This window comes from Vicugna pacos, chromosome 7 (genome assembly GCF_048564905.1).
Source record: "Vicugna pacos chromosome 7, VicPac4, whole genome shotgun sequence".
In the NCBI taxonomy this organism is placed as follows: Eukaryota; Metazoa; Chordata; class Mammalia; order Artiodactyla; family Camelidae; genus Vicugna; species Vicugna pacos.
Window position 1 is genome coordinate 50,519,317 of NC_132993.1, and position 17,952 is coordinate 50,537,268.

Here is a 17,952-nt window from a genome sequence, read left to right on the forward strand (position 1 = left end):
AGGCTCAATGATTTGAAACAGACTAGGAATTGCAGAGCTGTTTAGGGGAGAGGAAAGGAAATGAGGCTGGGTCACGGGGAGAAGTGAGATGTCAGCTTGGAGTTAGAGGAAGGGGACTTCATGTAGGAGATGAGGAGGAACATTCCTACAACTGTCCCCTTAGGGTAGGCACATATCTAAAAACCCCTGCAGTCTATCAGGTCACTGTAGAAGGCTGTAAGATTGTGGAGGACATTACTGTTGCTGTTATTCTTTGCCCGGCCAGCTCTCCCACTGCCCTTTCTCTAGCGACCAGAGCATGTGAGTCAGGTGTGGTCACTTACACTAACTGCCCCACCCCGGAGCCCGGCAACTGTCTAAGTGGAGCGTGTGATAGAAGCAGAGCCAATGAGCAGCCTTCCCTGCGGTGCGCGGGGGGGGGGGGGGGGGGGGGTGCGGAGGGGTGGGGGCGTGAGGCTGCGGCTGCTACGGGTTACATCTCTTGCCGACAGAGCCCAGTGCAGAAAAATAGTGAAGCCAACCCTGGAGGAGAAGCAATGGTGAACAGATACGAGAGATGAATGGAGAGAGACTCCATGAGACAGAGAGTCCTTGGTACATTGTCTTTCTCCAATCTTTAGCCTCTTCCAGTAAACGATAGCTTCCTTTTTTTGCTTCAATTAGTTTGAATTGGGTCTCTGCCACTTAATGAAGACAGGTCTTAACATAGGTGTCCTTCCTAACGCCCAGTGTTTGTCATTTCAGCTGGCAAAAGGCGGTGGGAAAATCTTTTTAAAATGCTGCTTTTGGAGTATTATTTCTTGTCACAAAATCTTCTAGGGCATTATTCACTCCTGTATTGTGTCTGTATATTCCTTTGGCTTAATATCAAAGCCAAAAAGGAAGACATTGGTGAGCTGCCAGACTTTCAAAGCACTAAATGATCCAGGGCATAACCTAAGGATAACTACACATTGAATGTCCTAATCCGTTTGGGAGGCTGTAAAGAGTTAGTTAGTCTCTGAGAGTTACAGAATTCTTAATGTTGTCTAGTAGGAGGTCATTACCATCATCGATGACATCTGGGCTAAATCTAAATTTAAATTTTGGACTCATACGAGCTCAACCTGCAGAACTTTTTTTTTGTATGGGGAAGTACTTTTATGGGGGCTATCAGAACAGTGGAAATTTTTTTCTACTTCAAGGGTGCTGCAGGGTAGAAAATGGACTAATCTGATAAATGCCAGTGTTCACTGTCTTTACAAGTACATTTCCCAGGTGATTCAGGTGCCTTATTTGGAGACCTTTGCCATTCCCTGGACTTCTTTACAGCAATAATGGAGCACTAGAATCTAATGTTTAGATCCTCAGCTTATTTTCAGTGGCTTGGTTGGCAAGCAGGCATTGGAATGCCTTCTCTAATGCCCACAGAGAGACCAATCCAGCATGTGTTGGATTTGTAGACTGTCATGATTTATCGCTTAAGTATCTGGGAGTTGGCAGAATGTTTTATGCTTAGCAGATTTTTATTTTTTTGAACCAATGAGTTTTATTTGAATGTATTAGAATTCATGTTTTTCATTAATTTGCAATTAACTCATATCAAGATGTTATTTTCTAAGAGCAGGGTTTTAACATCCATCAAACCCTGAGTATTTTTTTCATGTGCTCTAAGTTCCTATTTGACCTTAGAAAACATTAGGCCTGGTGTCAAAGGCAGCTGACGGAAAGGTGAAGATGTGGGTTTGGCTCAAAGACGAGAGCAAAAGATCACAGTAAGTACGGAAATAACTTCAGTTGTTAACTGAAAATTGAAGCCTGGGTTCTGTCTTAGCTAGTTGAGCTTTCCTTGCCTTGATTTTCTTTTCTGTATAATGGGAATAACGGAGTTATTCTGACTATAAAAGGATATAAAATTATAAAAACATCTTGAAAGATGGGGCACTTCAGTAAAAGTGAACACTCGATTCTTATCCAGCAAAACTTTCTTCCTCAACAATGATGACAGACTTAACTCGATATTAAGATGAATGTTGCCTCTGCCACGTCCCCACCACCACATTATAAACTAACATGGGTCACGTTTCGCAAGTGTTTCCCAGCGCCCTTATTTTATATTTCCATAGTATGTCCAGGCAAGTTTTGTGGTTCCATTGGAGAAGCACAGAATTTTGTGTCAGAATTGCATATGTTTGAGACATGGAATTGAAGGCAACTTAGTTATTATGTTCATTTGATGCTTTTCTCTCTTGGGAGGAACATGGGAGCAAATAGTGGGTGGTGGGAACATGTGGAGACTTTGCCTATGAGGCATTGCTCATCTACCTGCCTGAATCCGAAAAATGGGAACGTTTTCCTTTTCAGTATATAAATTAATATGTATGTGTAATATAGTCTAACAAATGCTTAAGTGATGTGCTTTTCACTGGAATTTGTTACAATAGTAATTGTTTATTACATTTTTGTTTTATCCTCATTATTCTGTTAAAAAGAGATTATTCTTTTTCTCACTAAACTAGGAAGAGTCTCATGACACTTTTTCACCCAGCATCTTCGGAGAAGAGGGAGAAGGGGCTGGGAGCTGCAGGAGAGGCGGTGCCCTGTCTTACCCACTCCTTCCCACTTGGGCTTCTGTACGAGCTGTCTGCCTCTCCTGCCCCTCCTCTCCTTGTTCCCAACTAGCCTACAGGCTGCTGCCAGAATTTTCCTTCTAAATTACAGCTCAGATTATGTAATGTCACAGAGCATACATTTCCATGACTCCACACTGACTGTTAGATAAATGTACCAAACTAAATTCTCTGAAATATGATTACAAATTTTTTAAACATATGATAAGACCGTTTAGTTTTTTTTTTTAATTTGGTGGGGTTGTTTTTTTTTTTTTGGCAGGGGGAGGTAATTAAGTTTACTTATTTATTTTTGGAGGAGATGCCAGGGATTGAATCTAGAACCTTGTGCATGCTAAGCATGTGCTCTACCACTTGAGCTACACCCTCCTCCCCATTTTTTTTTTAATGCTTTGTTAAATTCGATTATTTGCTCTTCCCCAGATATAGCCCACTTTGTTTCTTTGGAAAGGTGTTTTTCTCAAAGTCTTCCTGTTGAAATCCTTTCTATTATGTAAGGCCTATGTAAAAAGCCACTGCCTCCAGGAAGTCTGCCATGTCCTCTCAACAGCTCTTTGTGTAACTGAGGCAGACCTGTAATCTGGTGTGAGTTAGTGTGAGCCTTTCAGAGGCAGGCCCGGTGCCAGTCATCTTTGTCTTCCACCATATGGATAATCCCAGCACTGATCATGTAAGCAGAACTCCAGTGAATATTTCTTAAACAGAAAATTGAGTTTTTGCATTTTCTCCAGCTTTTCTTCACTCACTCCATTATTGCTATTACATAGGATCAAGCTCAGGCTAGTTCCCTGCATTCTCCCAAGAACTCAGGCAATAGCTTCCCTCCTTTACATGATCGAACCTTTTTTTTTCCAACTTTCTCCCCGTTTGACTTGTTACATCCTGCCTTTTGTTCCTCTTGCTTATTTTCTCTTGTGTTGGCTCCCCAAATTGCATTTTAAATTTCTTAAAAACACAGACTAGGTTGAATGCATAGTACCTTTCAAGGCACCTAGAGAGTGCCTTGTTATAACAGATGATTGAATGCTTGTTATTAATTGACTAATCCCAACAGTAGGAGAAATGGCCTCTGAGGGAGAGGTCAGTTTGCTTTCTGCTGGGCCTCCCAGAAAGTACAGATGCTGTAGACGGTGGAGAAAGAAGCACTAAGGACCTTAAGAGCAGAATTTAGCCTTGATTTATTTATAATAAGTCATTATTGAGCAAATCCTATTTTTTATTTTTGGAAAGGTTCAGGATGCACTTAAACTATGTAATTTAAGCTAATGCAGGTTAGAATTGTCCAAGCCAGTTTGCCAGAGATTGCTCAGTGAGATAATGGAAGGCTCTCAGCTTTATCGAGAGAGAAGAATTGCACTGGTGGATTAATCCTTCCTTGGGGGATGCTGTGTACAATTTGGGTAGCTGCCACCAGTTGAGTGGGGATGGCTGGTAGTTATAATGGGAGGTGCATATCCGTATCTCTGGGGACTTAAGTATTATAACACACATTCCCGGACCTCACCCACCCTAGCAGTTTCTGATTCATATGGTTTGAACTGGGAATGAAGCGTGTGTTTTTTGGATAAGTTCTGAGCTGATTCTGATGTACATTTATAGTTAAAAACCATTGGTTTGGAGTTTGGGATGTCTTGGTGCCCAAGAATAAGTTTTCTTCAGGTAAGGATAACTGGAACCGAAGATAGAAAGCAAGGAGCACTTGACTTTGCTATTTCTCTATAGTTATTTATGGAGAAAATTATAAGTAGGCAAATGAGCTTCTTTAGCCTTCTAATACTTAGAATCAAAAAATACACACTCCCAAATATAGAACTCAGAGTGAACTTTGCATGTAATAACTGATACCAGCTCAGAGTATTTAAGAGCTTACTTTCCTTTTATCCTAAAGGAAGGTTTTTAGTGTTCCTCTCAGTTATGGGAGACTTCTGTGACCAGGCACCTTTCCAGCTGTTCCTCACTTCTATTTAAAGGGAAGGTGTGATTTTCCTCTGGAAGGATCCTTGGTACTCTGTGTTCATTGATGCCCTTAATCACTCTCGCCTCCATGCTCTTTTGATCCTGTGGACTGCTGGCGGGTGCCGAGTCATTCCTCTCCTCTCTCGCCTCCAGCTCTGAATTGCTTTCTAAAGAGAAAAGTGATAGTTTTGGACCTATACTTGTTACTAACTCCCTCCTTCAGAGCCCCGTTCCATTTATTTTATTGTCTTCTTAAATGGGCTATACATTTTAAAATCTAAACACTTAAAAATCATCAAACAAAGCTGTTTTAAAATGTCTATTCTTAGTGTGAACCACGCTTGTTAGTTTCTCAGGAAACCATAAGCCTTAACTGGAGGGAGGCATCGCACTGAGTATCCTCCACATCTGTGCCGTGTGGATGCCTTCTTTATGCAACAATCTTTGAACAAATTCCTTTTGTACTTATGTTCACTTAAGTGGAGTTTATTGAGTAGAATTTTGTTCTAGAAGAGTGTTCTATCATGACTGAAATCTGTGAACATTTATTGAGTAGCTCATGTGCCATGTCTTGTGGAAGACACAGTGTAATCCTTAAAACAGCCTCAGGAATAGATGTCATTTACGTGTGTTATATGAGAAAATTGAGGATGAGGGAGTTACCTAATTTGCCCAAGATTGGTGTAACTGTTTAGTGAGCTAAGTCAGCATCTGCTTGGCCCGCTCACCTTTGGCACCAAGCCTTAAAACAGAGAAATTATAAAGGAGCCAGACTCAGAGTGTCTGTCCATTGTGTTCCTTCATTCTGCATGACGAATGCTGTCGAAGCACACTGACGTGTCATTTGGTGAACATATGCGTCCAGTTTCCACAGAAATGACCTGCCTCCAGAAAAATGGGCCAGTCTAGCGGGTTTAAATCTAACAGGTTTATTTAGGAGTCTCAAGTCAAGGAATTAATACGACTTTTTTCTCCCTCCAGTTCTGCCTTTGTTGATTAAAAGACTTCTTTTCTAACTTTAGGCAACATCTTGAGTGAATTCTCTTTATTTCTGGTGAATTTTGATTACCGTAATTCAGCCCAGTTTTCAAGCTCATACCTCATCCAAAGCTCTAAATTGTTCTTGCCCCATCTTTTAAGCCTGGGTACCTCCAGACTCTTGAAAAGGGAGGAGGGGAAGGGTGGAGCATCTCTTTATTCATCCAGCCCTGGTTTAGATTTCTCCTTGGTTGCTGATGCTTCAGTACTGGCCTTTGTGCCTCTGTCACACAGCATCCAAGTGTCATCCTTCTCCTGGGGCACAAGAGGGTGGTCTCCCCACCACTCAGTTCTTTGATGTTTGCGTCCCATATTTTCTAGCCCCTGGAATCCCCACCACCAACAGTCTAGCCACTGCCTCCTGCTGCCACAGTCCAGACTTTGGCCAGCACTTGGTAAACAGCTTTCTTGGGTACACTTCCATGAAATGCAGCCGGAGCACAGCTGATTTCTGCATTGTCCTCTTGGCCCTTGGGAACCCAAGTAAATTTTCTACTTCAGCAGTCTCTTCTTTCCACCATAATGTCATTCTCATTCCCTTTTCCCTTGCTCAGATTGGTAGAAGTTAAGCCTCCCTACAAACAGCATCCCTTCTTGTAGGAAAGCCCTCTTGGAATTGGCCCTCCTCACCTTCCTACTTTCCAGGTTAGCCAGAGAAGAAAAACACCTGCCATTTGGAAGAGAGAGAGATTCCTTCTCACCTTGGACTCAAAGCCAAAGTCTTCACCTAACCCTTTTCTTATGCAAGAGTCATTCCAACTTTGCCTGCAGTTAGAATCACCTGGAGAATGTAAAAACGAAATCCAGTTGCCTAGGGTGGCACCGCAGACCAATTCAATAATTATCTCTACCGGAGGCATCGAGGCATTGGTTTTTCTAGCTCTCAGGTGATTCTAATGTGTAGCCAAGGTTGAGAACCACTGTGGGTAGATTAGAAGCAGGGGAATGACTGTGGCGTGTGTTTTTACCACCTCTTAATAAGCCCTGGCAGGTGTGGCAGGTAACTGCAACTGTTGGCATTCTTTTTAAAACGTGGATACTTTTCTCCTATAGTTTCCAGCTGTGGAACCTAGCAAGTCATTCTGGGAAAAATTTCCTTCAGCTTCCTGTCATACAGAATGAAAAGACATCCTCGAGTATAGAAAGTGAAGTGAAACGAGGGGTTGAACTGCTTTCCTCTGCTGTGGCCCTTGGAAGGGAGGTGAGCCTGAAATTAAACAGTGCCAAGTACTTGTGCTGTGAGTGAGTAGTGTGGACGGGTGCAGGCTGCTTTGCTTGCTTTCTGCTCCTTCATTTCCAGGACAAAAGCAGGTGCTTTGTGTGGTTAGTTTTTGCTCTCTCTCCTGTTTGTTTAAGGAATGCATGATGCTGAGGCTTTTTGGTTGTGGTTTAACCAGTCATGGCTTGGTTGTAGTGAGATGCGAAATGAGTGTAGCTGAGGAGAGAGAAAAATTCCATCTGGGAAAACGAGAAACACACCCAACTCTAAACTTTGTGGGCAAAAAAGGAAGCGATTTGATACAGAGTTAGCCAAGAGCCTCAGTGGCTGGGATCAGGAAAACCTGCCTTGGCTGTGTAGAGATTTTACAGCAGGAAAAACATGAGATTTAGGGGCAGGAATCTCGTGTGCTGGCCTTGACTGCCACTAGCTGCTCTAGAGGCAGTGGTTAGTAACCCGACGTGTGGTGTCTACGTCGGCCGGTCTGGGAGGTGATTGTGGCTTTGCTGCTGAACAGGGGAAGTCTCTTGACTTCTCCCCAGTCACCTCATCTGTAAAATGGGGATCACAGTGGCACCCACATCAAGATTGCTAAGAGGATTAAATGAATTAATATTCTCAAATGTTCTCTGTAAGCAGTTATTAAATAAAAAATAATTAAATTTGGGCAACTCATTGAATCTTTCTGCACTTCAGTTTCTTCTAAAACGCAGAGCTTAGCATTTCCCTTTAATACAGTAATTCTACACAGGTTTGGTGCTTTTTACTTTCATAGTTTTTTTTTTTGGCTGTTGTTTATTTATAGGCAGTTGCAATAGATTGAATATTTGTGCCTCCTCAAATTCATATGTTAAGATTCTAACCCCCAGTGTGATGGTATTAGGATTTGGTGTTACTGGGAGGGGGAAAATAAGTTACCTCAGTTCTTAGTCACTTGAAAAAAAATTTTTTTTAACGAGAGACAGGAAGTGTGATATAAACAAGATTTTATTAGTAAAGTAAAAAGGTAGTAAAATATAGTACGTTCCCGAGAGTCGGGAGCGGGCCAACCCAAGAGAGGAAAAATGGCGCCTCTCCTTTGTTTCTCCTGGTTTAGGGACGTTTTCGTGATTGATTGATTCACGGCTCAGGTCCTTTGAATGCGCAGGCTGATTGACAGCTCAAGTGCTTTTGCTCAGGCACGCCTATCCCTTTTTTGCAGGTTCTTACCCACGATGCACACAGAGAAACCTATGAGGGGGCTCAAACTGCAAAGTTAATTACATTATAATAAGTGTTGGGTCAGGTGAAGCTGGGTCTTTCTATTGCACAGCTGCAGTGTTTGATCCTAGCCCGCTTCTTTGCTGGCCCTCATTTAGAGAAAGTAAAAAGTTTTGGAGCCCCTTATCCTGAGCGCAGGTGTACTGTTGTTTTCTGGGTCACTCCTTTCCCTTTCTTCTCCCCCTGCCCAGTGCTCATTTCTAACTGTCTAGCATTGGGACCTTTAGAAGATAATAAGGTCGTGAGAGTGGAGCGTCATGAATGGGATTAGTGCCTTCATAAACAGTCCCTGGAGAGTTCTCTAGTCCTCTGTTGTGAAGAGACAATGAGAAGTCTTCAGTCTGCATCCCGGAAGAGGGCATCCCCAGAACCAATCATCCCAGAGCCCTTCCATCCTCCAGAACTGTGAGAAATAAATTCTTGCCACTTACGTGTCCTCCAGCCTGTGGTACTTTGTCAGAGCAGCCCCAACTAAGACAACAGTCAGTACTCAAAAATAGCTTTGGAACTGAATATGACAGTATATCTTCACCAAAGGGATTAATAATACCAGAACTTTGATTTAGTTTAAAATATTATGGTAGTTATTAAATGGTAATGACTTGCTATTCAGGAAGGCCAATTCTTGAGTCAGAAACAGTCCATTAGAATGGATATGCCGTGAAATTAGAGAACGGGACACAGACAAGGAAAAGTCACCAATGTCGTCCACAGTCTAACCACAGACTCATGATGCCTGACCTGTTGTGTTGGTTGCCACTGCTCTGTCTGCCTGGAATGCCCTTTGTCTGCAACAGTGTGGAAGGGAGCGGGCCATCCCACACTGACCAGCTCTTTCACCACCACTTCCTTGATTTCCCTAATTGAAAGTGACCACTACCCTTTCCCAGCTCATTCTGTAACTTGTCACAGCCTCTCTTGGGGAAATTTTGCATTATGCTCTGAGTTGTAGTTATTTTTGTATTTTTCCCTGGCCTCCGCCTGAGGCTGTGGAGTTCATGGCTGCCTGGCACAGTGCGCTCCATCATAATACAGGACTTTAAAGTGAAAGAATTGCAGGGGAAGGCCAATGAGTGTTCTTTCAATGTTTTTACCTTAAAAATTAACTAACACATGAGTAGCTGTCTTCTTGGTAATTTAGATACCCCTTTTCTACTGATGGTGGTGTTTGGCTTATAACTAGGTTCTTCAAACTATCAGTTACTTTACTGCCAGTTCTGTAGTAAATGGTTTCTTTGGTTAGTTTGAAGTACCCGTATTCCATCCCTAACATAATATAATACCTAGTATTCTACACATGCACATGTATATTTATATCATACGTTTTAATCATTTAAGGTTATGTATGATTTTTATTTTATTATTTTTTCATTTTCCTGAGAAATTAGAAAATGATTTTATTTGTGCTTGAGGGAAGAAGTTGTAGTCAGTTTCTGTACTGTTTTTATTTATCTGACTTAAAAAATGGCATCTCATTGGTTTTGTTATTTGACTCCAATTTTTCTAGAATACCAGAGAGATGGCAGTTTGATTTATATGCAAAAAGTTATTTTTTGTTTTTATTAGATACCAGGATGAAACTCAAAAAAATCAATAGAGTTCTGTTGCGAGGGAGAGTAAATATGGACAGTAAGAAATGTTTGGAGATTCTGAAAAAAGCATATTATTTTTCTGCCACTGCAATTACTTGCAGAGCCACATGGACGCAGGGAGAAAATTCCATGTGAAGATTATTTTCTAACATTGATTCTCCAATAGTAGTTTCAGACTTAGGTGTGAAGATCAATTTCTGGCTATAAAGAGTCATTTACCTGCACAGGAGTCAGAAATAGTTGGTTATTTTTTCCTCCACAATTCATCATTTTGAAGATAACTCTGAAACCCAGGGATAAATAGCTTAGCAAGACCCTGGAATTCAGATACATTTTCCAGAAAGCCTGTGTTTTAACATGTATTTTAAAATTTGCCTTTTTCAAAGAAAATTTAATCCAGGCACATGGTAAAATATTCAAACACTATAATAAGATACACAATAAAATGTAAGTCTGTTTCCCCTCCAGTCCAACCTTAACCCTAACCTCGCCAGTTCCCCCACTGTCTCCTTCCCAACAGCAGAGGACTGCTGATTTTGATGTCTTGGGACTCAACTTAAATCAGAGTATTTTCTGGCCACCTGACTTAGAGCACTCCTCCAGGTCACTCTCCCTATTAGAACATGTTGCTTTATTTTCATTAGGGTACTTAACACTACCTGACTTTTTTTTGTTTATTTTGGGTATCTGTTTATAATTTTTCCTCTCCCACTCCTGATCTAGAAAGTGAATTCCATGAAAGCAAGGACTTTTTCTGCTTGTTCAGTGTTGCATCTTCTCTTAGAAAGGTGCCTGAAAAAGAATAGGTGCCCTTTATGTGTTTGTTGAGTGTTAATTCCTTTTGTAAGGTTTATTAAGGTATAATTGATAAGCAGTTATGTCCACCAGCATCAGGGTACAATTTAATGAGTTTTGACAAGAATATATAGTCACATAACTACTACCATGATTGTGATATGTAATATTTCCATCACCCTAAGAACAGTCCATACCTTTTTGTAGTTAATTCTCCTGGTAACCACTCATCTGCTTTTTTATCACTATAATTTTGACTTGTGCAGATTTCACCTTGGTGGAATTACGTAGTATGTAGTCCTTTTAGTTTGATTTCTTTGACTTAGCATATGTGTTTTTAAAATCCATCCATGTTGGTGCATGTGTGAGTAGTTCATACTATTTTATTTTGAGTAAGTTTGCATTTCATGGATAGAGCCCATTTTGGTAGATATTTGATAGATGTTTGGGTTGATTCTAGTGTCAAATATGAATGGTTTACCCTACCTACAAGCTAATTAGTCTGTCAGTTTCACGAATCTTGCAGAAGACATGGATTTCTGGGTCACAGATGAAGGACAGTTTATTGCTGTTGCAATAGCATAGCCAGAGTCTCAGCATTTGTGCCAGTTTCCCAAGCCTCTGTTCCCACAGGCTGACAGAAAGAAGGCCAGGTAATGGTTGCTTTACAGGAGAGGAATCCTGAGTTAAGGGAACTTGAATCTTTTACAATGGGCAGTTAAGCCTCCCTGATCTTTGATCCAGAAGGAAGCTTTATCTTTATGGTACTATACAGCAAAACAAAGCCGTCCTTTCCTTAGAGGGAGAAACTATGTCTCCCAAGGCTCTCTGCTCTTGGTAGGTCCTTTTAGAGATAGCTGGAAACAAAGTGTTCATTGCATCTATTTATAAGACCTGCAGAAATGCAGAAGGCTCATGGGAGAATAAACACTCAACACGCCAGTTTTGGCTATTGTGAATAAAGCTGCTGTAAACATTAACATACACATTTTGTGTGGACATAGGTTTTCATTTATCTTCGGTAAATACACAGGGGTGGAATTTCTGGGTTAAATGGTAAGGGTGTGTTTGATTTTATAAGGAAATGCCAAATTGTTTTCCTAAGTCTCTATATCATTTTGCACTGCTCCCAGCAAGGTTTGAGATTTCCAGTTGCTGCACATCCTTACCAGCACTTGGGATTTAAAATTTTTAGCCATTGTAAAGGGTGGGTAGGGGTTTTGCCTTGTAGTTTCAGTGTACATTTTTCTAACAACTAACGATGTTGAATGTTTTTCATACGCTTCTTTTCCATCTACCTGGCTTTTGAGTGATGTGTTTGTTTAACTATTTCATTAAAGTTGTGGCTTATTTGTCTTATTGAGGTTTGAGAGTTCTTTGTATACTCTGGAAACATGTTCTTTCTTGGATATTGTTGGGAGAGAATTTTCCATGTATCTTTCATGTCTCTGCAAACTTTGTGAACAAAGACCCTGGCAGCTCTTGTACCAGACTATCTTTTTAAAGGCGTTTGTATAGCAAAAAAAAAAAAAAAAAAAAAAAAAGCCTTGGACCATTGGGGTCGTGTCTTCCATTGGGGAAGGAAAAATGTGCTTGCTGTCTAGGACCTTAATGTTAATTAATCTTTATTGATAATATCTCCCAAATTTGCTTATAGTTCTTAAAAATGGGCTTTCCTGAGCTTGGGGTTACTGAGGTGTGGATGCAAATCTACAGCAGGAGCAGCATCCACTAGGGCCTCACTAGCCATCACCCCTTTAGGCACTTGCTCTGCTGTGAGTAATAAAGCCCTTTGCCTGTGACCCAGGAGTCTCAGGTCTTCTGCAGGAATCCATGAATCTGTGGTGCGCTAACAGTTCAGTTGGCTAGGAGTATAAAGTCTCAGACCTTTCATAGCTCTTGACAGATACATGTTTTCAAAAAAATTTTCCCTCGAGAGTCCATATCCATGGCTTGCTTTTTCATTTTCTTATTAGTGGCTTTTAAATACTTAAATTTTGATGAAGTCTAGTTCATTTTAAAAAAAAATTAGAATTCTTGCTTCTTATGCCCTATAATAATTTTTTTACCTAGCTCAAGGACAGAAGAATTTTTTCTGTTTTCTTTTAGAAGCCTTATAACTAGATTTTACATTTAGACCTATGAGTCATTTTGTTAATTTTTATATATGGTATGAAGTTTCTTACCATTTTTATATAAGGATATTCAATTGTTCCAGCATCATTTGTTGAAAAAATTATCCACTCCCTATTGAATTTTCCTGGCATCTTAATTTGAGCCAAATATGGGTGGTTTGATTTTTCTATTTGCCATTCATCTATATATATCTTTAAGTCACATTATCAGAATTATTGAAATTTTAGAATAAAGTCTTAAAATTAGGTAGTGTAAAATCTACAACTCAGTTCTTCTTTTTGAAAAATATTTTATATATTCAAGATGATTTGCATATCCATGGACATTTGAGAATTAGGCTGACAATTTCCAGACCAAAAAACATTTCTGGAGTTTTTCTTGGGATTGTGTTGAATCTTTAGATCTTTGGGGGAGAAATGACATCTTCATAATACTGAATCTTTTTATTAATACAATATATCTTTTAATTGCTTTAGGTTATTTTTTAATTTCTCTAAGTCGTGTTTTATATTTACTGCTTACAAATCTTGTGAACATTTTTAAGTTTATTCCTCAGTATTTAACTTTTCTGGTGCTATTTTATATGTTTATGCTCTGTTTTAAATTTTAATTTCCATTTGTTCATTGCTAGCATATAAAAATATGATTGTTACTTATCTTACTGTGTTGCTAAACTCACTAATTAATTTTAGTAGAATTTCTTGGTAGATTCCACAGGTTTTTCTACAGAGACTATAATAGATTCTGGGATTAAAAAAAAATATAATTTCCCCCCTAAACTGTATACATTTGGTCTTTTTTTCTTGCCTTAATGTACTGGATATGGCCTGCACAATAGTGTTAAATGGAAATAGTGAGAGTGGACATCCTTGTCTTGTTCTTGAACTTAGGGGAAGAAAAGCACTCAGTCTTTGATCACTTAGTATGATGTTAATAGTAGGTTTTTCATAGATGCCTTTTCTTAGTTTCAAAAAGGTCCCTTCTATTTCTAGTTTGCTGAGAGTTTTTATTAAGAATGGATGTTGAATTTGGTCAAGGGCTTTCTCAGTATCTATTGAGCTAATTATGTGCTGTTTCTTTTTCTAGGCTCTAAAATTGATGCATGTTAAAGCAACCTTGTGTGTCTGGAGTAAAACCAGTATGGCTGTGCTGTTTTATTCTTAGTATATATAATTAGATTACATTCGTAAAAGTTTTGTTAAAAATTTTGTAATATGTTCTTGAGAAAAATTGGTCTTTAGTTTTTTTTAATTGGATGTCTTTAACTGGTTTTGTTATTAGGGTAATGACACCCTCAGAATGAGTAGGGAAGTGCCCTCCCCCCCCATTATTTTCTAAAAGAGCATTATTATTACGGCATTGTTTCTTCAGTGTTTGGGAGCATTCACAAGTGAAGCTATCTGCATCTGGACTTCTCTTTTGCAGGAAGTTTTGAAACTACATTTATTTTTTTAAATAAATATAGGACTATTCAGGTTACCCTTTTCTTTCTAGCTTTGATAGATTGTGTTTTTCAAGGAATTTAACCATTTCATCAAAGTTGTCAAAATTCTTGACATATATTTAGTCATTTTCCCTAATTATTCTCTTAGTATCTACAGGTTATATACTGGTGTTCCTACTCACTTCTGACTTGGTAATTTGTGGGGGTTTTTTTCCATCTCTCTAGTTCTCTTCCTTCCTCTGTATCTGTATTTCTCTAGTGTTCTTCGTTCTTAAGTGCATGTAAAAATTTCCTTTGAAATCATTTTCCTTCTTCCCCAAAGATTATTTCTAACTTTTCCTTTTTGGTTGCAGTTCATGCCTGCTGGCAATGAGTTACCTCTGTTTTTGTATATCCGTAAAAGCCTTTATTTCACCTTTATTTTTTGGAGGTATTTTTGCTGGATGTAGGATTCTAGGTTATATTTATTTTTATTCTTTTCATTGTCTTCTGAAGGTTTATAATGTTTCTGAACAAAATTTCATGTTGTTGTTATCTTTATTCCTTAATATGTAATGTGTCTTTTTCTCTCTGGTTAAAATATTTTTTAAAAATTACTGATTTTCAGCAATTTGATTATGATGTGATTTGGCATAGTTTTCTGTTTTTCTTCAGCCTTTGACCATTGAGATTATTGGATTTGTGGCTTTTTAGCTTTTATCAAAGCATTTAAATTTTTTTTATCAAATTTTAAAATGTTTCATCTTAATCTCCTTTCACTTTCCTATTTCTCTGCATAAGAAAATCAAATGAAATATATTGCAGTTGCAGTAACTTTGGCCTTTTATAAGAAGGCTGATGTGGAAAAAATTTTTACTTTTATCTTTCTGAGAACCATGAAAATTCATGGATTTCTAATGGTTTTCGTAAGTTTATATCTAAGAATGATAGATTCTGTAAAATATTTTATGCAAATACAATATATATGTAGTTTTTGGTAAATGGATAAAGTGTTATGTGCTATATAGTCTTATTCTGGTATTTTCAGGTTTAAGAGCAGAGTAGACAGATTAAATTGAAACTCTGGCTTATTTTTTGAATAGGTTTATAATATTACAAATATATTGAAAATGTGGCACATTTTTCTAGAACTTTATCTAAGAGAATTTATAGTTTTACTGTTTGGTTCTGTCTGTACCCATCAGACTGTCACATGGTTGAATGACTGTAGATATTTTTTAAAAAGCTATTTAAGCTATTAACCCTGTGTTCAGGTCAAGCAGAATTATAAGGCTTAGAGATCTGTTATGTGCCCCCATAAAACTAGTTCTGTGAGCAATATTATCAGGTTAGGTAGCAAGGTTACCTCTTCTACCTAAACTGGTAACTGTCTGTCTGTGGAGTGTTTTCAGTTTAAAAACTGTCCTTTTGGTCTTTTTGTACCATTTAATAGTGAAGTAGATTGAGTAATATTGATTATTTCTCCACTCCTAGAAAATAGGAAATAAATATTTACCATTATCAATACTGGACATACTAGACAGTTGCTTTAATAAGTGATCTCTTTGGTTTTTCTATTTTTCCTATTCACTGGTTAAGAGGAAAATCTTACTTTGGGTTTTATAGACAAATTCATTATCCTAATTGTGGCTTCTGATGAGTCATATGGATGAAGAGCTTCATTCAAGAGATCTGTAGTCTCAGTTCTGCTATTTCTGTGGGTATCCCTGTTTTGGTTCATTTGAAACCAAGGTTACTCAAGTAAAGTCCTAAACTTGGACACAGTTGGAAACAGTGGTAAGTTTATTCTTTAAAAAACATTGCAATGGCATTGGGCTAGGCATGAGATTCAAGTATGTTAGAAGCATCTCCTATGCAGTCAAGAAACTATTTCTCCTATTAATCACCTTCCCAAAAATTCAAAACTGTTTTGAAGGGGTAGGAATTATTGAGAGAAGTTGAGCATGTATTGTGTACGTGTATCTATATGTATATATTTGTATATACATATATACATACATGTATCTTTCAGGGAGAGGGAGGGGAAGGGGAAGAGAGACGGGAAGAGAGAAACTGTTTATATGGCAGTGATGACTGCAGTGGTTTGAGGTAGTAGAAATTGTTTCCAGAGTCAGGGATTTGGAAGGAAGATGAGGGCAACAGTGAAATTAGGTTTGAAATGTCCTTTCTAATGATTGGTTTTGTTATGAAAGACTGTTTCTCATTCACAGATGAAATGTTACCATCTTATGAATTGTGTAGGGAGAAGATATTCTTGATAATTTCATACATGGAAATTCTGGCTTCCGAGTAGTTAATTTTTGTCATAGAACAAAAAAGTCTGCAGTAGATGTTTGCTGGCATTGATTCAGCTCCTCAGTGACTCCATCAAAGAGCAAGGACCTTTTTGTCTTTTAGTTCTTTTGTCCTTGTTGTGTTGTCTTTTGTCTTTATGATTGCTGCTTTATAGTGACAAGATTCCTTCTGACGCTTCACTCAACTACAAAATGCCTTACTCAAATCAGAAGGCTGAAGAAAGGGGCCATACCTTTTGTGTCTGTTCCCTTCTAGCAGGTACACAAAGTTGCCAAGGGCCTACCAGCAGACTTCCTGGAACACCTCAGGGCCAGGACTGGATCATGGGACTATACCTAGCTGCAAGGAGGCTGGGAAATCAGTGAACAAAATTGTTATGATTGACTCAGTCTCATCATAATCTATCACCTGAGCTACCCTAAGGAAAAGGTATAAGGGGTAAATATTGGGTAGCAATAAGTAATGTCTATCACATAGAGCATATTTTTATCCTTCATTCCTATAATTTAAGTAGTGCTCTTCTAGATAAAGCAGTCCATGTATTCACTAAAGGGATTCACCTTGTAGTCTAAAATTCTGTACAAATGCCAACATGCCTCTTTGAAGTATATGTATGTATTAACTCTGTCTCTTTTACTTTTGTGGAGGAAAATTCAATTAATTTGTTAAAAATTTGATGACAGATCCAGAATAAGAAGGAAATACAACCCCCTACCCCAAAATGTTTAATTATAAATGATCTGAACTTTCATGAAAGCAAAAGATATCCCTAAATTTAAGGTGTACAGTAGTTGTGCAGGAAATATTGGTGCTCTCACTTGCTTGATTCTAGAATCTTTGGCTGTAAGCAAATATCAAATTTTGGGTCATGTCTGTTACATCATTTAATCATAAGGATACGGAAGTAAACATTTGAAAATTAACAAATACATAGTAAACATCCATTTTGTTTCAGGAACTGTGGAGCACAATGGAGACAAAAATGCAAATTAAATTGTTGCTTCAACCTCAAGACAAAATAACATAAATTTCTCAGTAACATAGGGTAGTAATTATTCAAAATCCAAACAGTAAGTTGGGGTTTCTGTTACCAAGATTATCAACTTGGGAGTGTTGAAGTATGAGGCTCTAAGTACAGGGCTAGGTGGTCATTTTTAAACAAAATAAATAAAATTAACAAACATCACACCCAAAATACCATTTTTTCCAGTTTGGAGATATAGAAATATAAAAAATATTTGGTGATAGTATTTCCCCACTTTCCAGCCACTCCTTTTGGCATTCTGAAGCCCTGGTTTGTTACATAGGCAAAAGAAGTAATGCTGTTACACTTAGAAGATATTTTCACAGACAGATTACACACAATGTTCATTCTAGAGACATATGAATCAGAAAATGATTGAAGGCATTTATTCTGAAATGGTCTAGACATTTAATTTGAAAATGTGATGAACTGGGCTCCCTGCTGAAGACCTGTTTGAAAGGTGGTGTTCTGATTTCCATTTTAGAGATGTGGAAACTGAGTTCAGGGGTCAGTGACTTGCTCAAGTTCTCACAAGTTATACAGCCATGCTGACAGTTCTGACAACCCTAAAAGGCTGGGTTATG

The 17,952-nt window shown here is 38.5% G+C and overlaps 1 long non-coding RNA gene across 5 annotated transcripts in view; it reads left to right on the plus strand.

The window, feature by feature from the left end:
- LOC140697418 (uncharacterized) overlaps positions 1 to 17,952 on the plus strand; it is a 235,371-nt gene that overhangs the window by 23,079 nt on the left and 194,340 nt on the right. For 2 of the 5 annotated variants that reach the window (XR_012074440.1, XR_012074446.1), the window contains exons 1-3: positions 487 to 594; positions 1,672 to 1,754; positions 6,657 to 6,804. The exons of 1 other annotated variant lie outside the window; for it this stretch is intronic. This is a non-coding gene — a long non-coding RNA (uncharacterized lncRNA). Of the gene's footprint in view, positions 1 to 486; positions 595 to 1,671; positions 1,755 to 6,656; positions 6,805 to 17,952 lie in introns of those variants that run through there. 2 more of the 5 variants (XR_012074442.1, XR_012074441.1) reach the window with 2 other exon arrangements.